Raw genomic sequence first — 13381 nt, forward strand, 5'->3', positions numbered from 1 at the left:
TGTCACACTGGACGACATACCACTTGACCCATATTTGAAATCACTTAGATTGATGGTCAATCCTGTGATTCAAGTGGAAATACTGACAATAAAGTGAAAGATTTTTTTTTTTTTTAAGCTGATAAACATTTGTTGAATTTGGAGGATATCTTTCGTTCTTTGTCATTGGTAATTAAAGCAGTACTAAGTAGCTCATGCCCCTAGAGGCCATAAGCGCCACTTCAGTTTTTTACTCATTAATTGTCCATGAGACTAAATACTACGCTGACAGAAAAGACAAAGGGAGAGAGGGATATTGTACATCCAATTACACAATGGAGAATATTTTTTTCACTCAAACTTGGCTTTAAATACTGTTTAAGTGGCGCTAGCCCACAGTTAGCTTTGCCCGTTAGCCTGTTAGCTTCTTCTTCGTGATTCCATTAGTGTGTTTTGCGCCTCCGTCCCGGTGGCAGCGTGGTTTTCTGGACAGAGACACCAGGGGGAGATGAAAGACCCACCAATGCCATTAACATCCCATTAACACTTGCTTTACCCCCAGAGGGACTACGAAAAGGATTTATTAAGGTAAACAAGTTACTTAGTATTGCTTTAAGGTGAAACACTGCAGGTGCATAGGGGAAAAAGAAATAAATGTAGAGATATCAATATGAAACTTTTGCGAAACATTACTAAAATAAATATGTGAGAAAAAACGTATTCTGTCATTTTATGCTTTCAAATAAAACGGCAAAAAGGCATTTTGTGCATGAAAATGGCCAAAATTGCCTATATTCTAGAGACGAAATCTAAAAAATGGGTAGACCCAGATTTAAATGTGGCTAATCTATTGCATGAGTGGAGGAAAAACCTCATTTTGAGAAAACCAGCTCTAAAGTTGCATGCGTGACACATTTCTCCACTCTTCTGTACTGGGCGTCTCGAATACACGTGAGACCCCGGCATTTGTGCGCAAAGTTAAAGTTACTTCCGGGTTATCTCCGCCTCGCTAACAGACAAAACATCATAAAAGGGCAACAGGTATGTATCAACTCGTCTAAGCTCAGGTAAGAACATATCTCAGTATGTAAAAACGGTGGCCTGTTCCTTTAAGAATTCAAGTTATGAGACAAAATGCAAAATGTTGACATACAGATAACGTGCTTCAGGCTTCATCAATCATCTCGCACTCGCTCCGATTCCTAAGTGGCTGATGCACTCATCCCAGGGTCAATAGTGAAACATCTTGTCAGTAAAAAAGAAACAGTCCTTCAGGCCAAAAAACGTGTAATTAAATAAATATGGTTCGTGAAAGAAGTGTTACGGCTATTTACTTAAGCTCCCTGCAACATGACACACCCACGAAGGGCAAAAGAGAAACGTGCCACTAAATTACTCCCCGATTGTCCTCAAAATGTGCCGCCTCAGTACTAAGGATCATTGAACTAAGCCTCCTCCTGTACTCAGTGTTTTACGACGCCCTCACCTCCAGCTAAATGTCCCTTATCCACGGACAGGCACCGACTATTTGAGTCAGATTTGTGCTCAGCCAAAGTCACATCAAATGCCTGTGGTAGCTGTTGAGGTGAGGTTAATGCACTCGAGCGGTTTAACAATCCTCATGATTCCGCAGTAGACTTTTATTAAGCTCTCGGGCTCCGGTTCCAGTTGTTTTTTCAGGAAGGGGGCATGGCCAAGCTGTGTCATCTAACATGAGCATGAAACGATGTAGATTCATTTGGTTAACTCAATCTTCTAATATCAAAAAGGGGCTATTGTGGTAAAACACATAGCATTCTTACGCCTTGGTTAGAAAATGCTATTATTGTTCGGAAACAACATATTCACACTCTACTTAATGTACAGCAATGTCCTCATGTGTAGAATGAGCCCAGACCTGTTCACCACAACTGCCTCTAGAATCCTGCACCGTCTCAAAACGTTGTTACTTCGGGTCCGAATTGCTGTCATGCACGAGCTTAATATAGAACCGGCAGTTACACGTATGACCTGAGGTGGCATTAGTGAGCATAAAATGGCCAACTTGCATCTAGCCCCTTTAAAGTTGTCGACACACTAGAGCAGGGGTGCCCAAAGTGGGGCCCGCCGGAGCAATTCCATTGGCCTGCCAGAGAGTGACCAACTGTTGCGCCGCATCTGGTTAATTCTCCCATTCATTCTCAATGGTAAATATGGATGCCGTACACTTTTTGGCCACCAGCGTCAAATTGGGGGCGCTGTTTCACTCCTTTCGCAAAGTTAAGGAAACACTGTTGTGGTGTCTTGGTGTCACAGAGCGTTGTAGCTTCAACTTTCTCAGTTTTCCAACTTTTATTGCAAAGGTTGTTGACATCAACAAAGGTATGTGTTAAAAAATGACTTATAAAAGAATTTGTGCTTAACTGACATTGTCAAAATGATTAAATGTAGCATTTACCTTGAGTTAGCAAATGAATGAGGTAAGTTCACTGTTGGGAGGCTACTGTAAAACACTGTTGTTGATTACATTTTGCACTATATTATACCTAGAACTAGGATTTTGCCATAGTTAACATTTGTTTAATGCAGCATGTTATTTGCATAGATAGAATCAAATGCAAATATATACTGAAAAATTAAATAAAGTTATTTATTTCTGCCGTTATATGTGTTTTTGTGCTTGACGTCGCGGCTTTTGGCTCCTGACCCACAGGCTCTTTTTCATTTTGGCCCTCGGAGAAAAAAATTTGGGCACCCCTGCACTAAAGGATTTTTATAATTTGCCTTGCTCCGAGTTCGATAGGCGTGGCCCCATAAGAATTTCTACAAGGCATAATTTGTCGCGCGTTTGATCTAGAAACTTACCGCTTCTGTCCACTAAATCTGCTCAGATCCTCCCAGGGCTGGACTCGCCATCGGGTGACCTGGAGTTTCCTGGAGGCCTGGAGAAAGCAGTCACAAAGCGCACTTCCACTTTATGTCACACTTCAATGGCCTCCGCTCTAAAACTGTCCCGAACTTCATACGGTCTGTAGGTCTATAATCTGAGAGCCCCATGGTCCCAGCCCAGAGCCGCACAGCAGATAAAGCAGTGCAGGATGAGAGGAGAACGGGTGCCGATCTGTTGTTGTTGTGAATCGTTTCGGCCCTGCTCCAGTGGTGATTTCCCCTGTGTGCGATGGTCCGAGCCTCGCGTTCGATCACGTGACTCGGACTCACGTGTGACACCGATCTTTGCAGAAAAAAGGTAGTGTGTGGTCTGGCATCAGAATCGTTCAGTCTGTGTTCATGCGAGTGATAGGTTATTTGTGTTGTCTGTGCTCTTTGTATCATGTTTTAAAAGAAACTGTCCTCCAACAGAAAACGACACAAGTGGTCGTTTGTTTTATCCCTTAACTACGACCATATAAGACGTTTGCTAAAACAGCGCCCCCAAGCTCCCATTGAGGGTATGTCCATTACATTTAACCCGATTCAGAAACAACTTTATTCTACGTAGTGTTTTTGACCACTTGATCACGATTCCAAAACTCAAACGCAAAGAAATAAATCACAAACTTGCAAAATCAGCCCCACATGCAATAAGGAAAGCAGTCCCAGATCATCACCCCCGCCACACCTGTGGAGGAACTGAACGTCCAGCGGTGCCAAAGGCTCTCCAAGCGCGCTCTGCGCTATTGCGCATCACACCTCCCCAACCGCAGCAGCGCTACCATTCACCACTCTCATAATTTATTATATTATATGTGTAGGCTATAGGTTATTGCCATTTTACTCACAACAACAGCGACACCAAAGCACAACTTACCATTGATGTCTTCTTCGTGAGTCTTTCTTCTCCTCCATATGCTGCCAACTCCATATCTCTCCTGTCCACACATGTCCTCAAACGTCCTCGTGTCTCAGACTCCGTGTCAGCCGTGTGTCCGGTTGTCCGGTGACCGCGGCGAGCCTCGGATCCGCGCCGGGTTCCAGTGCGTATGATGGCGATAACCGAGCCTACCCATGTAATGGGTGGTACCTCGGGGTGTCGCTGTTTCCCTTCGGGCTGGTGACAGCTTAAATAGGGAGTGGCCTGGTTGCCGCGAGGTGCTAGTTTCCGTGGGCGACCAGGGAGATTGCTGGGCTCACGCTGTGCTCACCCACGCCAGGCGTGAGGGCTGAAGTTGTTTGGTGAGTGATTTTTAAAATGTATATGTTGTTTGATGTATGGTAGCAACAATGCTTGGTTTTAATTGTTTATTTTAATAGTAGGATCGTACAAGGCTACGACGTCAACCGCAAAGCCGATTGATGACCAGCGGCGTGGGGGTTATTGAGCAGACTGTGTGTGGGGTGTTCATGACGCCCAGGTAGCTTTTAGATATTTTAGACATTCTTAATAATATTAAAGTTGTTTAAAGTAAGTTTGGTGTGTTTTATAATGTGCTATTTTTGTGTCTGTTTTTACAGTGTTGCTACCTGCTGTTCTTGTAGTTTTGTGTTCCAGTTAGTCCGTCCCACCTTGTAGCCCATGCTTGGGAGTTCATTCTGTAAGGGCGGACTTACTAGGTTTTTTTTTCAATATTTTGTGTTTGTTTTGTTTCGGGTCACTTCCCTTAAAAACCTGCGTACGTCAGAGTCAGACTAAAGTTGATCCAATCGCATGTGTTGTGTTCACATTGCAGTGTTTTGCTGTGTGCTTGCGGTGCCTTTTCAATATTGCATGTTCGGTTTTTCAATATTGTATGTTGTTGGGTTTGCGGGGTTTGCCCGCCTTATGTTAAGAGTTAATTTGGATCATATCAGCTCTCTGTTGTCCAGCGGGTAAAATCGGCTGTTGTTCCGTTATTTAATCCTGTAAGAATAAATAACGTAAACCTTTCTTCTGACTCTGTTCGTTCATATTTCTGCATAGTAACACCCATATAATATAATAAATTATGAGAGTGGTGAATGGTAGCCGCTGCTGCGGTTGGGGAGGTGTGATGCGTAATAGTGCAGAGCGCGCTTGGAGAGCCTTTGGCACCGCTGGACGTTCAGTTCCTCCACAGGTGTGGCGGGGGTGAAGATCTGGGACTGCTTTCCTTATTGCATGTGGGGCTCATTTTGCAAGTTTGTGATTTATTTCTTTGCGTTTGAGTTTTCGTCACTGCAAGTGGTCAAAAACACTACGTAGAATAAAGTTGTTTCTGAATCGGGTTAAATGTAATGTACATACCCTCAATGGGAGCTTGGGGGCGCTGTTTTAGTAGACGTCTTATATGGTCGTAATTCAGGGATAAGACAAACGACCACTTGGGGCGTATGGATTTGGAGGACGTTTTAAAATCAGAAAAGATGAATCTGTCCCCCTTCCCCGTGTTGCTTTATAGTCGGGGTTCTGCAATAGAGGATACGTGTTGCCAGAGATAGTAAGGTAAGCAAAGCGCTTCCTTGTTATTTAGAGGACCATGGGAGGAGCCTATGGCAAACTAGGTGAATATTATATTGAACATTACTACATGGATTTGAATCTTTAAGGGCTTCTTTAGATTTATCTTCTGTTCACCTTTTTGACGCTGTTTTTAGATTAGCACACTCTGATAATAAATCCCTGTTTATATGCAGTGCCTGTGTGAAGTGTTACGCAACCACCCTCTGGTATGATTTTGCCCATGTTATGCATTAAAGACATTGCAGCTCTTAATGGGCAATTAACATGCCTTTATTTATATGACCAGCAGCCTATGGCGGTCACTCACAGCAGCTGTCTGTCCCACAGGGAAAAGCCCCAGTCGAAATGACTGCAGAAGGTCAAAAGATTTTATGGGTGACATTTGGAGATGAGAGGCATTGATTGGTTGGTTCAGAAGCCATTAAATGCCATACCTAATGATGGTACATTGTATTGACGAGACGAGGAGGCTTGATCTATGCTGATTGTTAAACACTGCAGCTGAAATAACCAATGGATGCAATCTGTCGTGCGATGGAAGAGTCATGTTTGATTGTAAAGCTGTGAATTGGCAAATTGGATATTATCGAATATTACTTAAGGTGTCTTTGTTGAGCCGTAGTATTCAATACAGGCCACAGAAACATATATTAGTGAAGTATGAGAAAGGAAACTGTCTTTAAAGTACTTCAGACAATGCTTAAAAAAAACAGCATTGGATAAAGTGGTCATATACTTTGAGTGGCATTGAATAGAATACATACATTTTTATATTTGTGTTTCATTATTTTTTGTCCCCTTGAATATTTGACCTTCCTTGCACCACCAGGCCTGGATCAAGATCAAATCAGGGCTAAAAAATCTGGATTGATGATAATTTCTCCTTCACAACTCAAATCGAACATCTGCTGAAAAGCTTTAATACAGAAACAAAGACTGTCTGAACCCCAATGTGTGGAAAAGACTTGACTTTGCACACAGGACCCATCACTGTCAGAAGCACTGGCTCATCTTCATCTACAAGTGTGCCGTCTCCTCGGTACAACTCCCGGTCCTCTAAGCGACTTCTTCTCCCTGTTCCGATGATCCACACTGAACTGGGCAGAACAGCTTTCTCCTATACGGTGCTTCCCGGTCATGGAATTATATTCAAAACTCTCTCCAGTTTCAGGAACACATTCCCATGAGCTCCTTTAAATCTGTACTGAGAGCCTAACACAAGAATGTACATGGGTCAATGACATCTTCGGCCGCAAAGTGCTGTATTTTTTATTTCTGATATATGTATAAATCTGGGTTGAATACCAAATACTCTGCAGTGTATTTGAATACTGAAGAGTGTTTGAATACTCTTCAGTATTGAAATATGTGTGCGTGCTTGATATTTTGTTTAATCAATCACTAAAAATTGTAAAAAATACAGTTCGACGGCAAGATTATACAATTCTATATCTTTCTATCATAATCTCTTAATGCATCATGATACTTTATCCTTAATCTTTGAAAAAGCATTATTTTCCTTTGCAAATTAAACACATTTTAGTATGTGTCGCACCACATGACATGATGTTGCGCCATAATGATGACTGTAATTGTTTTAATTGTGTTTATTTGATTTGTCACTAGTTTTATGCATGTCCCCGGTGCCTTTTGGCCAGGTCTCCCTCGGAAAAGAGATTCATCTCAAGGGACTTCCTGGTTCAATAAAGGTTAAAATAAACACCTTATGCTACTAAAGCCAAATGAAATGACCCTTAAAGGAACAGGCCACTGTTTTTCCATACTGAGATAAGTTCTTACCTGAGCTTAGACGAGTTGATACATCTCTGTCTAGTCTTTGTGTGTGACCATGGAAGAGTGTGGTCGTTTCCAACTTATGTAACTTATGTATCGGAATACATTGGAAGAGGCCAAATGCTACCAACATCTTTAGTCGTTTTGCCTGACTGAGAGCACGCACAATGGCCAGACAGGTACGTATCAACTTGTCTAAGCTCAGGTAAGAACATATCTCAGTATGTAAAAACTAAATTAGCACGGCGTTAGCGTCTGTCTCGCTATGAACTCCAGCTGAGACGAGCTTCTAATGAACTCAAGTGAACAATCGGGATGTGCGGGAGGGTCTGCGCGAGCTACATTTATAGAGATTTTACACAGTTTGAAAACCCCTGCACTAGAGCAAATATCAGGAGCAGATTGCAGCGCAGGGCCCACCCATCTCCAGATCATGAGCGATGGGTTGGACTTACAATTGAACCAGGGATCTTCCTGCTGTGAGGCTATACCCACTAAGCTTCCAATGTTGAGTACCATCAAACGTGACCTAGAAAAAAAAAAACAGCATCCAGCCGGCACAATGCAAGATCTCGGCTGATTCTCTCCGTTGCACCACATGATGAAAGCAGCCGAGCAAAGTTTGAAAACCCGACTTTGAAAAAAGCGTCTTGATCCCAGTGCATTATTCATACTGTCCTCTTCTCACAGTCCCCGCACTCACTCAGAGCTTGTTCTGCGGCTGACGAAAGGGCCGCGCTGTGACGGAACACTGCACTACGAGCGTGTAAAAAGATAATATTCCCATGATGCTTTGGCGCAGCTCGGCCCAGTGTCGGAAAGTGGGAAGGGGAGGGAGGGAGAGAGCGAGCAGACTGTCCTGAAGTGAGTGTACCGTCGTCTCCTCAAATGAAGCGACAGGAACAGCTCGCGTCATGCCTCCCGCTGTCCCCTCAAATAAAAATATGCTTCAGAGCTGCAGCGGCCGTGTGTCCTCAGATGCTTCTTTCAGAAATAGGTTAGGGCTGGATGATCTGACATAGCAGAAATGGCAAAGATATTACAGTAAGTCTATGTGTCTGTGTACGGAGTTGATGGTTGGCATTCTAATACGGAGGGTGCCGGTTGGATCTTTTTCGACTACTTTCAAGGTATTCTTACTACCGCCAACCTTTTGTGTCTAAATCAGGAACTTCACTAATGGAAAACCACTTTATGTGAAGCCAGACGTTGCTGCTTTCACAATGTATAAGGCGAGATGTTCTGGCAAGAGGTTTTCATTGTGAAAATTCCCACACACTACCCCTTTTTATGAGACTGAATCTTGCAGTGATGATCATGCTTTCCGTCTACTACATCGAGTTGTGACTCCTTCATAATCTGTGTGAAGAAATAGTCTATAGTGCCGTACAAACCGTCTCGGGCTTTGAGATCCTCATGGTGTGGTACTTTGTCTATATGTGGGGCTTTGCTCTTCTGCAAATGAATGTCCTTTTCCAGCCTGAGGACAACAGATGCAGTTTAGCTATTGTTGCTAACTCTGGCTTGTTTACATTGAGGCTTATTGCTGATAAGTTGATCAATGGGCACTGTCCAAATTCAAATAAATGAATTGATAGATAAAATAAATATCTTTATCTGCCTTCCAAGTGAGACTTTGAGTAGTTGACATTCAATATATTAGTGTTTTGCAAAATTGTGGTTCACAACCTTTTGTCGTCTTCTGTACCCCTAGTTCGCCATTTTATACTCACTACTGCCCCCTCAGGTCATACGTGTAACTGCACCTTCTATATGAAGCTTGTGTATGACGGCAATTCGGACCCGAAGCAACACCGTTTTGAGTGACAGTGCAAGATTTTAGAGGCAGTTGTGGTGAACAAGTCTGAGCTCATTCTACACATTAGGACATTGTTGGAACATGTAGGGGACATAATTTTAACATTTTTAAACTCAGTATAGTCCCTTTAATTTAAAGCTTATTTAACAACAATATGTGTAACATAATGTCTGTATAATATATATAGTAAGTGATAGTGGGTCTCAAAGTCATACCAGTTGAGAACCACTGCTCTAGAGTGTCATTTATTTATAATTTGTTCTCGGTAAAAAAGTAAACAAATATTACAATAAAACCATAAAAGTAAAATACTCTTAGAGGGGGCCATCTGTCGACAGAGGTGGTATATTGCATATAGATATTTGATAACATGCTGTGCCAAATTTACCTTTTGAAATCGCCTGTACAACAGTTTTAGGGCCCCTGATCTGTAATGCAAATAAGAGAATGCTGCCTGAGTAAATACATGACTCTGCTGCTTATCCACTTTTGCACTTGCCACTCCTTTTGCACGAGCTTCATATGGAAACTGCAGTTATGCATAAGACATGAGGTGGCAGCAATGAGTATAACAATGACAACTTGCATCTAGTCCCTTTAAAGGGACTATATGGAGTTTAAAAAGTTAAAATGATGTATTTTCCTCCCCCTACATGTTCCAGCAACGTCCTAATGTGTAGAATGAGCTCAGACCTATTCACCACAACTGCCTTTAAAATCCTGCACTGTCACTCAAAACGTTGTTGTCATGCATGAGAACAACTTTTAAAGAAAAACAAAACAAAATCTTGAGCACTCCCAGGAGTCCCAGTACCACTGCGTAAAGCATGTAAATGAATTTGTATATGAATTTTAAGAATGAATTAGCCTTGCCTCTACATATAACACATTTACTCAATAGAAAACTGGTTTGGCAAATGAGCAAAGCTTGCTTTCATTTTAGCTCAGACGTCATCCCTATTTCGACTGCATATTTGTCCACCCACCCCAGACACCTCGACTAACATCTGCATGATTCACACTCTCCAAAACCCGGCCGCCTTCCTAAAATATCCGTAAAAACACTTACGTGCATAAATCCCCATGTGAACACACCATTCAAATTAAAACCCGCAAAACAAGCTGTCAGACGCGTCCTTGCGCATCCACCCACAAATATTAGACTCGTAGACGATAAATGCAATTGTTTTATTGTAAAATTTCACAGCTATGTGCAATTCCCTTATGAAAAGGATTTTTTCAGTATACATTTAGTATAGTATGGAGACCCTAACATACGTCACCAGTGCCCTTTTGTACAAGAAAGATACAGAGATGGTAAAAACTGGATGAATATTTAGTTGGTTCTTGACAGCTCTATGATCTGGGCAGGGAAAAAAATAATACAAATAAAGTATTGTAAGCCTTTAAAGAAAAGCTTCTATTAATACTGTACCAAAATTAAAAAGTATATCATATTCAACTAAAAGTAAAGTCCATGAAATACCAGATGACGTAAGTGTTGAGTTGAACATGCATACACTACTGCATAGAAACACACTGCAGCAATCTGATAGTAGTTATGCATGTGCCAAAAATTCACATTATAAATGAAAGACATGAGTACTGTTTGGAAAGATACACTATGTTTTCAAGCTTTCGAAGACAAGTGGGGCGAGTTCACACTTTATGGGCGGGCCACTGACTTGGGTGTTTTGTCTTGGCCTGGTTGACCTTCGCACAGGACACTGCTACACAAATGAACTGTGAGGCAGTAACTCCAATGTTCTGTAGAGGGCAGAGCATCACTACGGGACATACAGCTAACCAGCACTCTGCTATTTTTGTTCATCTTCAGCTGCACAAGTCTGCAACGGAAAAATAATGTTTGGTATAGGCAGTTTCGAAGATTGTGTTGGGGACTTTTCACCTCAAGAAGCTTCATCAGCACGGACAATCTTCTTTGCGGCAGGCTGAAAATACGAGGAATTTCCTCGGAACAACAACGAGGTAAACGCCCACAGCGATCACAGAAATGCCACTAGCGATCTGTGCTTGTTCCTACAAAAGCGCACTTCTGTTCTCAGACCTGTTTGAATAAAGCGCTCTATCGCTATTGAAATGAATGGAGAAGCCCATCCCTATGCAAAAGCATGACGAGGTATGGTTTGTTTATATACAGTTTATGTGGTTTCTTTATGATTAACATATTAACAGATACTGGAGGTGTATCTGACCCTACAAATGTCAAAAAAAACGTAAGTATGATTTAGCATGTAGCTCAGAGGACACTTTTTGTACGCTAATTCTTATCTAAAGTAAAATCTTAAAAAGTCTGTACATTGATTCATGATTTCCAACTAATCGACCTCACCTTTATGTGGTCGATGTGTTGACAACAGCTGAAAGCATCCGGAGTGTTCATTATTTGCGACGGCTATGGCTAAATGCTAACGGCTATAGGAAAAGTACATTGCTTAGGCTAACGAATGCAGAAACGTTTCTCGGATTAGCTGGTTTTGCCAACTATCCGCGCCTTCTTTTTATCTCTACAAAAACACCTCCCTACTTTTTGTATTCAGCCTGCTGTTAAAAGACTGTAAGTGGCTGAGGAAGTCTCCAGGTGAGAGGTGCAATGTCCTCAACAATAAAACAACCCAGTAGTATGACAAATTTGGAACCTTTTTTTCCCAGATTTGAGTTTTTTACCCAAAGCTCAAAAACCACAGTAAGTATTTAAAGATTTTTATACCAATAGGCTCAATAAAGTGTGAACACGCCCTTATGTTCTCATCCAATTCAATACAAAACGGCATAACCCCAGTACATAAACTCTGCACACTGATCGGACACCACAGAAACGCATGGCGGCCCTCAGACTTTTCCAAAATAAGAGTCTATGCCTGCATATTGATGTTTCCCCCATATAGTCCTGTTATAATACTCACAAATGGTGTTTGAGTGATTTTCTCCATTGCATGTTCGATATTTTTGGCACTTTTCACCGACTCTCACACACTCCTTTAAGCTACTATACACAGATGATGACCAATCTAATAGTACACATAGTTACATACATCCAGTGATACTATTTGGACAGGGTTGACTAACAAAGCTTTTGCAACGGGACCCGATACGAACCAGGGAAGAATGCTGTTTTAACAGTTAAAAAAAAAAAGTAGAAGTAAAAATCTATTGTGACTAGCGATCAAGAAGTTATTGGTCTTCTGTTTTTTTTTTTGTGTCCCTGAAAAAGTTTTTGTCTAGAAAACGTAGAACTTTGAAGATAGAACAGAGCAACTTGCTAAACTCAGACAGAACTAACAGTAGTGAAAGCAGTAGTAGTGTACATTGACCACAACATAGAGAACACAAGATAAATAAGTTCAAGCGCCACTGACACAAGTTTTTCTCATATAGTGACAGCATTCGGTGAGTACTCCGTTATTTTATATCAGGGGCTAATACTCGAGTGAACGGAAAAAAAAAAAAAGTACAATTTTGCTTCTCCACAAAAATAAGTATATCATCAATAAATAGGTAAATAAATACCCTTTTTCGCCCTTGTTTTTGAGTCCATAGCGTTATACATGTTTGAAACTAAGAAGATGCGGTACAGTAACAATGCAGAAATTACAAAATATATACCCTTTTATAAAAGTCCCAAAGGGTTAGCTTCAACAATATTTCTTTTTTTTATCTTCATATTCTTTTGTATGTACATAAGCAGTGCGATTTTTCGTGTAATGGCGTACTGAAGCAGACTCGGTTGCATCCAGGTCGGACGCTTTCGTAACTTTTGACTGGTCTCTTCACACAACGTCCAGCGCGGTTGTGGATGGAACTTTTTAAGAGAGTGGGAAACAAAAACAAACGAAAAAAAAGAAGAGAAAAAGAGATGATGGTTTGATCAGCGGCGTGAGAAAAGAATATTTCGCGACCCATGTAGTTATTTACATTCAGATTGATGCGTTTACCAAAAGCCAGGATGTGAAACATAATAGTCGTAATAAGGCATACACGATTTAACGAGTAATGGCAGTCTATTGTTTCGTATGTGATGGAGACATATCATGCATTTTTTTTCTCCCCTCAGCTTTCAACTGTTTCAACAGCTCAGTTGAATTTTCCATCATTGTAGAGACGGAGTGGCCACATTTTAAACAGACCTGTCTTAGAAATGTAAATTACAAGAGGGAAAAGAAGCTTCAGAAGAAGAAAAACGCCCTCGGATTAATGAACCCGGTCAATACGCGACATTTAACCATATTACAGCATTTCAACATACCTGAAGTAGCATTTATCTTGAGCAATCGCACTCGCGTCGTTTTTTCTTCTTCTGCTGAAACGCTTTGATCTACTTTGTCTAGACTCTGTTGGGTCATAGATGAAACATAATCCACCTGCAGACCTGT

This window comes from Gobius niger, assembly GCF_951799975.1.
Source record: "Gobius niger genome assembly, chromosome: 11".
Classification (NCBI taxonomy): Eukaryota; Metazoa; Chordata; class Actinopteri; order Gobiiformes; family Gobiidae; genus Gobius; species Gobius niger.